The 13,221-nt window shown below is 37.8% G+C and overlaps 1 protein-coding gene across 1 annotated transcript in view; it reads left to right on the top strand.

Annotated features, from left to right (window-relative positions):
- Positions 1-5,778: 5,778 nt before the first annotated feature.
- pitx2 (paired-like homeodomain 2) overlaps positions 5,779-13,221 on the top strand; it is a 56,375-nt gene continuing 48,932 nt past the window's right edge. The window contains exon 1 of the mRNA XM_008421038.3: positions 5,779-6,027. The gene's annotated coding sequence lies outside the window, so the exon portion shown is untranslated. The remainder of the gene's footprint in view (positions 6,028-13,221) is intronic.

The following is a 13,221-nucleotide window of genomic DNA, read 5'->3' as shown; positions in this document are numbered from 1 at the left end:
AAAGTCACTGGAGATAAAAAAAAACACATCACATTTGAATTATTTGGCCAGTATGCTAGTTTAATGTAGAAGAAAAATAACACTGCACATCAACCTGCATGGTGGAGCACGGTGGTGGCAGCGTCATGTTTGGGCTGAGAGTTGATGGGTTAAGGTTCATCTTCCAGAAGGGCAGCCGTCCGAAACAAAGAGCCAGAGAAACAATGATGAACAGCCTGATGGGAGGAGAAACACTCTGAGGTTTTCTCCCTCCTGTGAGTCTCACAGCTACTCCGTGACGCCTGCTCACCTTAAAAAATATTTAGAAAATACTAGAAATATGTGACTCTAGTTGTTCAAAAACATTAAGAAATATCTTAAAATTTGTCAAAAACAGTAATGTTTGTTTTTTTGTAAAGACTGGTCGTTGATTTTATGTCACATTTTCATGTTGTTGATGTTGTAGATCATGTATGTCACATATATAAAGTATTCAAAGTTCACTTTTCTGAGTTCTAATAATAATAATAAAAAAAACACTTCACTGGTTTATGGCAAATTCTGTAAATTTGAACCACAGGATATATAAACTTTGCACATGTTGGTCTGCTTTCTGATGTTTTATATTTATCGCTTCTGCTACAGAGTGTCTTTCTTAAAAAGCATCTCCTTTATTGTCTTGACCTTAACCCATCACATCGGTTCAAACAAGATTTTCAAGATAACTCAGAAATTTCAGCAGAACATGAACTTTCAATGAACATTTGACCTCGAAGGCTCTAATCTTTCTCCAGTGTAAGACTAAATAAGTCCTGTGTGAGCCAAATAATGGTCAGTAGAAACATTTAATAAACTTATCTGTGAAAAATCTGGGTTTTCTTTTGATCTTATCGCAAATTTCATTAGAAGAAACTTAAAGGGATTTGCAAGAGAGGAAACAGGCCGGCCTGCAGGTCTTAAACACCATAAATAGATCAATATAAATGACAACATGTTTGTTTAAACTGTCTGTTCAGGTGAGGTTTATGAGAAACTGTGCATGCAGAGCAAGGTGCCAGACATGCAGCACTTGACTCCTCTGAACAAAAGCAAACAAAGTCCAAAGATAGCTGATGGCTGTCAGTCAAAGCCATGGCAGGCAGCTGCCTCGGCCTGTCAGCCATCACTCTTTTCCCAGGGTTCCTCTGAGCTGCGGATCCCCCGCCCGTGTTTTTACACAAACAGATCAGATTCCTTCTCAAACAGGCTGCTGCCGTCCCTTTTGATAACAGTGTAATAATTCAAAACAAATGATTCAGCCCTTTGATGGGAGCACTTTTATAGGTCACAAGGACATCACCCTCAGTCTGACATCTGTTTGATTTTATCTTTGTGAACTTTATCCCCCTGCGAGAAAATTTACTGGCTCTGACCAGAGCCGTGTGCTGGAGCAGATCACTGGGCAACACAGAACATCCCCGGTTTTATAGACTGAAGTTAAAACGAGGATGGGAGCCCATCTTGATAAAGTTTTCCGCCTTGCAGAACTATTCCTACTCATGGAAGTTTTTCACATTTTGTCATCTTACAACCATAAGATTTACTGCGTTTTGATCTGTTTTTTATGTGATAGATGAGCGTCTGCAACCTGAGGATCAGGAGCTACAACTGGATCTTTGGACCTTTTACAATGATTCTTAATACCGCGGACTAAAAATGATAGGGAGCCAACTAATTAGTTATTAAATTATGGATATAATAACAAATTAAATCATGTTTTTTAATGGAAGAATTGCACTGAATTTCCACAACATAAGGTTATTATTAGATCAGTTTTTTGTATCTCTAAGTTGGAAACACTAAATGTATCCTATTTTTTTTTTTTTGACACATTTTCACCTTTTTCTTTATGTCCAAACCTAAAATCAGAAATAAAACAGTGATAACATTCTTGTAGTATTTATCTGTTGTTGCGTAACATTTGTGGTTAAATTAGTTTTATTTCACCTGAGGGTGAAAATGACTCTTTGTAAAAGTTGCAGAATCCTGTGATAGACAAGCACAATGTGGAGCATAATGGTGTAGTGGAAGGAAAACAGAATTTTCCTAGAATTTTATTTTAAATAAAATCTGACAAGTGTGGCATGCTTTTGTTTCCACCCTTGATGAGTCAATAATTGTTGAATCTTAATTTACTGCAGTTACAGCTGCTGGTCTTCTAAATCTAGATCCTGATATTTTTCTTTACAAAACAGTCCAAGTTCAGTCAAACTGAACAGAAAGTTTGTAAATATTCATTTCCACCTTTTCTGGTCTGAACTTGGACTAGACCATTCTAAACCGTCCATTTTGTCTCTGACTGGATGTTCTGCAGGTTTTCTTCCAAGATTATCCTGGATTTAGCTCCGTCCATTTTCCCATCAACTCTCTGTCCCTTCTGAAGAAAAGCATCCCCACAGCATGATACTGCCATTACCATGTTCCACATAGGTGATGTGCTGAGTTAGTCAGCATTTATGCTAAAAGTTATATTGTTGGTCTCATCTGAGCAAAGCCTCTTTATTGAAATGTTAGTGGTGACCTTATGTAACTTCTTATGACTTTATTTCAAATATGTCTTTTATTTATTTTCTTTTTACAAGTAGCTTTTGTTCACTAATTGTCCCGTAAACTGATCCTACCACCCGAATGAGCTCTTGGTTCATACTGATATTCCAGCAGGACAACTGATTGGTTATTGCACTAAATATCTTTGAGAGTTATTAGATGAACTTCAAATATTTCAAATAAATGTTATTTGTTATTAAATTATTAAATTTAATAACTATTATTATTAAATTATTCACTACTTTGTGTTTGTCTGTGTCATAATCCACCCCCCCCTTCAAAACATGTAGATTATTGGTATTAATTATAATCTTACAAAATACAAAAAGTTGACTTGGTATTTATATTTTTGTAAAGAACTGTATGCAAACAGGAACAAAAAAGTTCAATTATAATTTTGCAAAGTTACAGCAGAACAACTGAGAACAAAAACAAGAAGCATGAAACTAAAACCTGATCCGGCTTAATTCCAAATATCAGCGCTAACTTCTCATGCTTTTCTATGTTTCCAGTTTGAAGAAAGACCACTGGGGGTTGCTTTCCTCCAGACTCCGGCCATGGTTGGAGCTGTATGCTAAAGCCATGGTCAGGCCCCAGAGATTTCCAGCCTCTTAGATGCCTATAACTCATCCCTAGTCCTGCTTCTGAAGGGAGATTTTCCCCCCTCAATCCCAGGCCCCAAATATCCTTTCAAAGGCCGCAGACTGGAGACAGATATGTAGGTGTTTTAGATAACGCAGGAATTGCATTAAAGGATTTTTCTGTTTTAAAGCTGTTCCATCTTTTTTTGCCCTTTCCCATAGACCTAAAGAAGACTGGCTGAGAGCGAACGGGAAGAGGGGTAAGGGATGTGCTTTGGGACAGACTAGTTCGTACATTTGTGGTCAGTTCACAGCTCATAAAAGACTAGTGCTAACCTCAGAAGATATTGAATAATGTAGAGAGACTAGAGGCAGTGCAGAACCCCGCTAAAGAATACTAAAGTTATTGACCCGAGCTTGGAGAGAAAGCCTCATAGTTCATTGATCTCCTCACCAGCGTAATTACAGGGCAGCAAGATGAATCTTCATGTGGAGGAAAACAGAAAATTTACAGTGATGAATTTTCAGAGTGATGGGGATTCGTGCCAAATGCAACCGTTAAATTAAAAGCTCTGGCCCAAAACCTCAGCGTGGGATAATTTTGTTTTGCAGAGCAGCGTGTGGCCGAAAAGAGGCGCGGAAAAGTCAACAGAATCTCAGCTGGGAGGCGGAGCGTAGACAGGAAAAATCCGTTAAACAGGTCTGGTAAAGTCGTAGTTCCCTCTTAGCTACAGCACATGCGAAAGTATTCAGTCATTGTCTCAGATTCCAACCTTAAACTTTGATGAATTTTAAAAAGCTCAAGCTCAGTCAGATTGGACAAAAAGCATCTGTAAGCATCGACTGTCAAGTCCTGCCATAGATTCTCATTTGGATTTATGTCTGGACTTTGATTAGGACATTTTCGCATGAATATGCTTTGATCTAAATCTCTCCAGAGTATTTCTGGCTGTTCTTATCCTGGTGGAAGGTGAAACTCAGCCTTGGACTCAAGTCTTCTTCAGATTTTGAAAATATATTACAGGATTTTCTGTATTTAAAAAAAGGTTCCTGTGATTAGCCTCCTTGTCCCTGCAGCATGACGCTCACACCACCATGCTTCATGGTAGGAGTTGTGTCATGCATAGCATTTTACATGTAGACCAAAAATCTAATTTAATTCAATGTATTTATATTTTTGCCAACTCACAACAAATGTCATCTTGAGGCACTTTACAAAAAATGTTAAAAATGTAAAAAATCATTTCAGTTCAATCACACATACATTCAAATTAATCCTGGTCATCAAACACTGCATTAAGTAATTTAAAAAGTTTGTATTTATGAAACCCAGCAGATTGCCTCATCACTCCTGAACGTAGGAACAGTTGACAATTGCTTGCAACGAATCATTTACTTTACATCAATCTCTCAAACTGAGCATGCATGTAGCAACAGTGGAGAGGAAAAACTCCCCTGTAACAGGAAGAAACCTCCAGCAGAACCAGAACCAGGCTCAGTACAAACGTCCATCTGCCATGACCGACTGGAGGTTTGAGACAAATGGGACTCCTTGTTGTTTGTTTAGACAACGTTCTTCTTCTTAACGCTTTTCCAAAAAAAAAAAAAATCAGGTTTTGCAGATTGCACAACTAATAGTTGTCCTGTCCGTAGATCCTTCTACCTGAGCAGCAGGTCTCTGCTGCTCCTCTTGAGTAGCCATGGTCATCTCTGTTTATTGCTCTTCTCCTCTGATGAACTTTGAACATTATTTTTATTAAAGGAAATCAAAAGAATTGGGGACAAGTAGTCACGTTTTTCACTCTTTATTTAATTTTAATTGTAATTTTTTTTTCTTTCACTTTTCTAATTATCATCTGTTTTGTTTTGGTGTTTCACACAAACAACATGCACATAATATAAAGGAGTATAAATGCTTCTGCATGGCGGTGTAAATGTGTGTAACGACCAACATCTGCCTCCCATGCCTCTGTTTTATTAAAGCTTATGCTTCACTTTGGCATTTACTTTCTAACTTCCTGATCACTCGGCCTCCTATTTCCCAGCAGACTGTATTTACATTTGCCAGCTTAACATGAACAAGGTCAGGTCCGCGAACACACAACTCCTCCACAGTCCACATGTCGTTCTGCGGCGTCGGTTGGGCTGAGCGGCTCAGAGATTAGTCGACTTGTTCCTTCTGGTTTCTCGTTTTCTAAAGGATCAGCAGGCTAGAAAAAAACTCCAATATTTTAAAATAGGTTATATTTTGCTTTGCAAATTCACGACATTACACTCCGTTTTCTTTTTTTATTTCTGAAGCATAACATTTGATATGAAGCAAAAACAGACTTTGCTTATGGTTAGCGGATTGTGAAACCACAAAAAATGCTAAAATTCTGAGTTTGTTGTCCCTGATGTATTAAAAAGCAAAAGGAATAAAGAAAGAAAGGGAAAAATGTAAAGTGTTGCGCCACTAATCTGTGTATATAACGGAGGTTATGATACAAAAAAAAAAGATCCAGTCATAAATCCCAGATTTCAAAACGCGCCTGAACCAAGCCCAGATATTTGCTGAAATAATACATCACATATCTCACATTCAGAAAATTACAGACAAGCAGCCTCACTCTACAGACGGGCGCTCGACTAGACAGGGACTACCCGGACCCACATGGTCAGAACCCACACATCAGTGGATCCAAAACGGCACGAGAGACAAAAATACGAACGAGAGCGGGAGAGCAGGGAAACAAGCTTGTGGCTGAAATCGAGGAAGGATCAACTAAAAACTGCAGCAGCAGAGCTTGAAATTAAATTCTGAGAAAACATGAAGTAATCGAAGCTGTCTTCCTTTTTCTGCCATTAGAATCTGGAAAGCAGTTAATTAAACGTCGCTAAGGTAAGCTGGGCTTCTCTTTTCCTCCTTCCATGTGCTGCTTTGTGAATTCCAGCACAGTTCCTCGCCTCATTTGTTGTTTGGTGGTGTACATTTTACTTATTGAGCAGTGGAGTTTTGTACAGCCTAGGCAGAGATTAAGACAAATTCTGATAAGGACTGGAAGTTGACTCTCAGCATTAAGGAGGATTAATGTTTAGCTCTGTGTGGCAGGGGCCTTCTCAGTGGCTGTGTTTACGCAGTGTTGCAGACCCCGCATTAATCCGAAATTAGTATAAAAGATCAGCTGTGGCCACTGAGGCGAACCTTCGAAGGGCTTAGGCCTGTAATCAAGTCTCACTTTTGGACAATGAGCGCCTAGAAGGTCAATGAGAGACGAGGGGTGGGGTTTGGGGGGTGAGGGGGCTCTTTTGGTGACCACATGATTTAATTTAGGTGAGATCTACACACAGACAAAGTATGTGGCTTCTCCCCCTGAAAACAGCGGACCGGGATTTGTTTTGGTTGGAGCTGAAGGAAACATTCATGTTTATCATGTAACACTTGAAAGACATTTCTCTCTTTTTACTTGAAGCCGATCTGAAATCTTATCCATGTATTTGATGACACAAGTTTACATTTCAGAGCGGGACATATTAGCTCTGTCTCGTAATTATGATGTGTACCAAGGGATTAGAACAACAGTATGGAGCTACAGAGCTGCTTACTAGAACAACGTCTCTCCTGTTCAACACAAACCTGGACAGAGAGGAGATGCATGAGAGCTTAACCATAAAAAACTAAAACTGGACCAAATTTAAAACTACCAGAAAAAAATATGAGTGAGTTTAACACAAAATTATATTTAGTATTTCAAAAACACTTTCAATAAAGTAGTTTTGAACTGAATCTATCTATCTATCTATCTATCTATCTATCTATCTATCTATCTATCTATCTATCTATCTATCTATCTATCTATCTATCTATCTATCTATCTGGTATTAAGATTCTTAGGATCTACTTATTTTCCTCTTTTTAGTTTTTATTTTATCAATAAAAATATTATTTCTCAAAAACTTTTTTTCATTTCTTTTATATATCTATTTTATGGTAATTTTAAAATTTGTCTCCTTTTTTGTTTTTTCATTTTAAAATATTTGATTATTTTCCAAAAAGCTAAACCCAGCTAGCAAAAGAGACAAATAATGCTGCTAAAGTAAAACATAGAAAATTATTTATTTTGTCCACATTTCCTTTTGTTTAAATGTTTTATTCCAAACTTCCCCTTTTTCTCCATTATTTTCTTTTTTTTATCTTTGTTTCTGTCTTTATTTTTTTTAGCTGATATTATGAGAGATTACTGATTGGTGGAGGGCTGGTTGTTCGTTGTTAATGTAACAAGAGTGATGCCAAGCTTAATCACAACATGTTGATAATATTCTAATAACTACATAAAAAGGCAGTTAAAAATGATTATATTTCACCGTAACTTCAGTGTAACTTTGATAATTTTTTTGTTTTTATTTTGGAGTCGTTTGTCTGGGAACCAGAGGCCTCACGTACGACCGAGAGAAGACAGGAAATATAGCCGAGTGTGAACCACAAGCCTTGGTTGATGATTACTCATGAAACTGTTGATGTCTGCATTATTTTGTATTTTTAAACCGCTCTGGAGGAGCGATGCCACGCTCCGAAACGCTTCCAAAAGGAGACAATTTTATTGACATTTTTAAGAAGGCTTACCATACATGGAGTCTAATAATGTGGCCACGAGAGTTTCTCTGGCGCGGCGGATGAGTTCAGGGGAGCTTGCCCTTGTAAATACTTTCCAGGCTGCATCAGTGAAGTTCCTTGAATTATTTATTTACTGACATTTTTCAGCGCTTGGGTAAATTACAGCCGCCAAAATCATCTCCTCAATCAACTTCTTGGCACATGCCAGTCCTTAAGTTTTCCACAGGAATCCAAGCGTGCATCATGTGAACACACGTGTTATCAGCTTACACACACACACACACACACACACACACACACACACACACACACACACACACACACACACACACACAACATAAACCAGCAGCAGCAACAAAGCTGAATGATAATTTGGGGCATTTACACCCTGTTGTGGTGGAAGCAGATCTCTTCATGTGCCATAAGGGTACCAGGAACCCCTCAGCCCCTCGTGCCCCCCAACCTCAGCCACCCACGGCTCCTGCTAAGATTAGACAAATTAAACGCTATTATTCACGTCACTCCTGCAGCTGGCCTTTAAAGTGGTTCTGTGTTAACTATCAGAACGGTTTGCTTTAAAAGCCACAGTCTTCTCCTTCATTTACGATATAAAAAAGCGTTTTTGGCCGACTCGCGGTGGGATTTTTCCTCTCTTCGTGTTGCAGAGGAAAAGAGTTTTTATTATGTTGGAGTTTCTGCTGCTTGGCATGCATTTCCATAGCTCTAAATACTTCATCTACACAGTTTAGTCCAAAACCCGAAATGTTTTAATGACACAGTTCTAGTATTATTCATCTGGTTAAATCTTTAATCTGTGTTTTCGTACACAGTTTTTCCTCCACAAGAAGACACTCCAGTGTTTGCATTCTATTAAAAATATGATGTAGCTCAGTCAGCCTCTCACATTTGTCCTTATGATTTTAAGGCCGTCTCATGTGGACACTCCACGCCCCTCCCAAACCCACTACCACCCACCACCCCTTTATTTCCCCGGTTGTATTCCCTCAACCTGATAATGGATGTGGTATTGGCCGGGGGCCCTTGGACTGAGGAGGACCGGTGATGGATAACCTTGTTTCAAACCCATCATCACTGTACAGCATGTGCCTTGTATGTGTTGTAAAATCCCCCCCCACCACCCCATCCCACCCTCCCATCCTGACCAGGTTCCAGACACATATTGGACAAATGGACAGTTAGAGACGACGTGCAGACCACGTTTCATTTTTACCTCGTGCTACAAACTGGAGAGAAAAACCAAATCCTACATTTTTTTTCAATTCAAACCAGTTAATAAATCACCAGTTTAATTGGCAATAAGCAATCACATTAACTTACTGTAACAGGCATTCAAGACAAAAAGTGATTGGGACAAACTTAAATAAACACTGCAGAAAATGATAAACACCCCAAATTATTCATTTATGGTTTGCAATGCCTTGATACAGTGCCTTGTAAAAATATTAATACTTCTTTTTCACAAATGTAAATTATTGAGCCAACTTTAATCTAAATAGCATCCAGTGCAAACAGTTTCCTTTAGGCACTGATTTGTAGTCGGGGCCCGGCTGTGTGTAGCTCACTTAAGGTTCTGATTACACAGCAATGTTTTCAAAATGATTTCCATTGCATTCACAAAAAGTAGCATTTACACAGCAGTAGACTAAAAACGTTCTGCATGCAGATGAAAACACCAACAGTAGCGGAAACAATGTAGTGTGCATGCCAGGCCCATAGGGGGCAGTGTATCTTTCTTATATCCACAATTTGTTCTCCCTGGTCTGATCCAGAGGGTTGGTTTAATAAGAGATACACATATGATCATGTGATGCGTCATGAATGTTCAGGTTTTGCTTTAACACGTCGAATAATCTGAAGAGGTGCAGCAGGTTTTTTTGTTTGTTTGTTTTTCCGCTGTTGTTGTTGTGCTGTGAGCAGAAGGAAACATTTTTAAGGAAAGTTGTGACATCATTGTGTCCTGTTGTTTTTGTTTTACTTCAAACAAACATGATTTATATGGTAGGAAAGAAGGTGCCACTGATTGGAGACTGGGTGGAGGTTCACCATTCCACCTGTACATACCTAAATAAAATGGTTTAAGGTGCCAGAAAGGTCTAGTCAAAGTCCAGACTTAAATCTAATTACGAACCCTTAAAGTTATACCTTCAAAAGCTCCCCACTTAATGTGACAGAGCTTAGTTTCTTTTGCAGAGAAAAACAAAAACATAAATAAAAATGCAAGCCACACTGATCAGATTTGTTTTGTTTCAGGAAATAAAGAATTCAGACAAAATGAAGAAGCCAAAGAGCTACAGTTGTTCCTCCAGCTCCCGAGTTAAGCTGTAAATTACAGTTATATGTAAAATATTTTACAGAAAAATAGTAACAAATAAATAATCATATTTATACATATACATCTGCAAAGATTTTTAGATCATAAATGGTATTTTGATCTACAATAATGCAGATTTTTGTTACTTGATCCCTCTGTCATGCTTTGAGTCTGCAAGCTCTCAACAAAATGAACTTTTTGAAAGCTTGCCTTCTGCTCTGACCAGTCATCGAACCGACACCATCCCGTCAGGAGCCAGAGGCGCCGACTCCGTCCAACATTACTGCCTTCCGTGATTCTGGCATATCAACTTGAAATCCTGCTACGGGGAACTCCACCTTCTCGCGGAGGGTAAAACTGAGCAGCGGTTGAGATAGTGTGTCTATGAAAACAGTGACGGAGCAGTTTGCGCCTGATGTGAAACATGATAACACCGTCTACAAGCTGGGTGTCGAGAAAACACCACTTCGTTTGACTTTCAGATTTGATGCTTGATTATTATTTTAATCCGAGACGCTGTTGCATGGAAAAAATGATTGCCATACTTCCAGGTCATTTTATAGATTGGAAATTACAGCACTTTTCAGTGCAGTTTCAAGTTATATATCTGCACTGCACAGATTTCTCACATGCAGATTACGTGGCGGTAACTTAAACTCTAAGCAGATTTTTTAGAGTATTTTGTCATAAACTCAGAGGAATTGTGGTCAACATCATTAGTTGCTAGCTTATGACTAAATCTAGTACATTTTTTATGCGTTTTGTTGATGAAAGCAGCAGCAATGCAGGAGGTAATTAGTCCAACCAAATTAAAAGCTGACACACAGTTTAAGGACAGCTGTACGACTCACTCTACACCCAGAGGTTTTTTCTATCTGAAGGAGCTGCCGACGGCTGTTTCTCATCCTCACTCACATGAGTTATATGTCTGACACATCTTACAGTACACTAAAAAGACTCAGCATACATGAAGAGAAAGAAGAAGAAAAAATAATGTGCTTCACATTCACATGTTTTGCATTTCTTGCTGGGAGAGGGTGTCATCTCTAAAGATCTAATTCAATTTAACCTCCAAGCTGTTTCCAATCCTCCTTCCCTTCTCAATATTTCACTCCGTGGGTTCAAGGCTGGAACATTTGCCATTAAATTGCCTTTTAATGGCGAAATACGGAGCATTTTGTTGACAAAAAGTCTAAGGAAAATGGTCAAGTCCTTAGAGAATCTCTGGAACAGGCAAAAAGGAAAATCTTGCAATTAAATTGCTTTTCAAATGCTATTTAGAAAAAGAGTGTGCTATCCAAGATAGACAGCAACTTATTCCAGCAGAAACACCTCAATGCTAAAAGTTCAGTATAAATCACACTCATGTATTTTTATTTAAAACTTCAAAACACAAACCCAAAGAATGCACAATTTTCACATCTCTAATAAATGCTCTATAAAATAAAATGATTTGTTATTACTGGGCTCACAGCTCACACATTAACTTGTTTTATTCATTTCTCACATTTTATCTGAAATAGAGACACATTCAATAAAGTTGAACATTATTAAAAAGCCAATTTATTTCAGAAGCATTATTACTAAGAAACAAAACATAAAGTTACATAAAGATACAGTAATTTAAAACTAAAATATAACAACAGACCAATAAAATGTATATATTTATATATATATATATACATAAAATACAGAAATGTGGATTTGCTTGTTTTGATAAAACAAACAAAAACACTGCAACCAGTTATCAACGGGTTCCAAGCCCAGCAAGCAAAACACAGTAACAATATAAATAATAGTTACAAAAGTCATCAGCCATTGTAGTTAGTAATGGCTCATCGTAATCTGTGCATGTGGTTGCTTCATAATAATGATCATCTGGACGTCTCAATCTGAGCCCTGCATTAAATGACTTTGGGTTGTTTAAAATCAAAATAAATGTAGCTTACCTTGAGGTCGTGATCTTCATCTGGCTTTACTACAAAGACAAGAGCTTCAAATCAAAACACTCCTTGTGGTGGTTCTGCAGAAGACCATTATTCCCGTTCATTCACCAGAGCCTGTGTTATAACAGTAACAGCAAAACCTTCAAATTATGATTTATCATAAGTTAGCTGTCTTGCACTGAATGGTAAACAAATGGAAAGTTAGAGCACACATGTTGAACAATAATTATATTCAATTTTCCCCCCACCCAAAAACATAAATGCACATTTGTATCTGATATGATAAATTATTTTTCAATTTCCAAACATTTTTACTGAACATTAAAATCTATTGTTATTTGAAAAAGCACAAATCTTATTCCATAACCTACAGTAATGCAGAGTTACATACCATGCATCCTCAGGAGACTGATCATTTCATGAATTGAAAACTTGAGATCTGTGAGCATCTCTAGTAGCAGTAAAACTTTGTGGCCTGTAATTTTATATCAGGGACACACTAACAAGGACAGGACAAATTTCTAAATTTAATACCTACATCGTTACTGATGAGGGGCTTCAGTCTCTCCAGCAAATTATATTTCTCCATATGTTCAAAACATTGAGGCTAATAGAATCTTATTCTTTCATGCATGATAGATTTATGCATTAAACTGATTGCATTGTGATTTTATTTGTACTCATCTTTGTTTAGGCCCAATCTGTAGAGTACAGCTAATTGATGGGTATCAGATGACGTAGCATCCAATGCATCCTTTCCATCTGGTCCAAACGTTCAAATAGAGAGAAAGATAAATGTTATTTTTCTGTTTCGAAGGTAGTTGGTCACAAGGGAGTTAATTTTACAAAACTTACTGAAAAAAAGAGGAGAAAGGTGGATCAATGATTTCCTCTAAAAGCAGGATGAGCGGAAACTAACAATGCCAGGAAACAATCACATCGTTTAAATTGTATTTTCAGATATTTTATTGGACAGTTACTAAGAAAGACAAGCATTCATATGTAAGGTAAGATATATTAGTTGTCCTCAGAGTGCTAATGTTGTTAGCAGCTAGCTCAGTGCCGAGTCACGAACAGAAAATATAATGTTTGTTCAGTGGGACTTTAATGCTAAAAAATAAAAAAGCTAAATAAATTAAATATAACCCAGACATACAGTGACAGTGAGCTGTTACTGGGCCACGACCAGAAACGACCAGGGGG

This window comes from Poecilia reticulata, chromosome 10, assembly GCF_904066995.2.
Source record: "Poecilia reticulata chromosome 10, P_reticulata-male-v2, whole genome shotgun sequence".
NCBI classification, from domain to species: Eukaryota; Metazoa; Chordata; class Actinopteri; order Cyprinodontiformes; family Poeciliidae; genus Poecilia; species Poecilia reticulata.
This window is presented reverse-complemented; position numbering and strand designations above follow the sequence as displayed.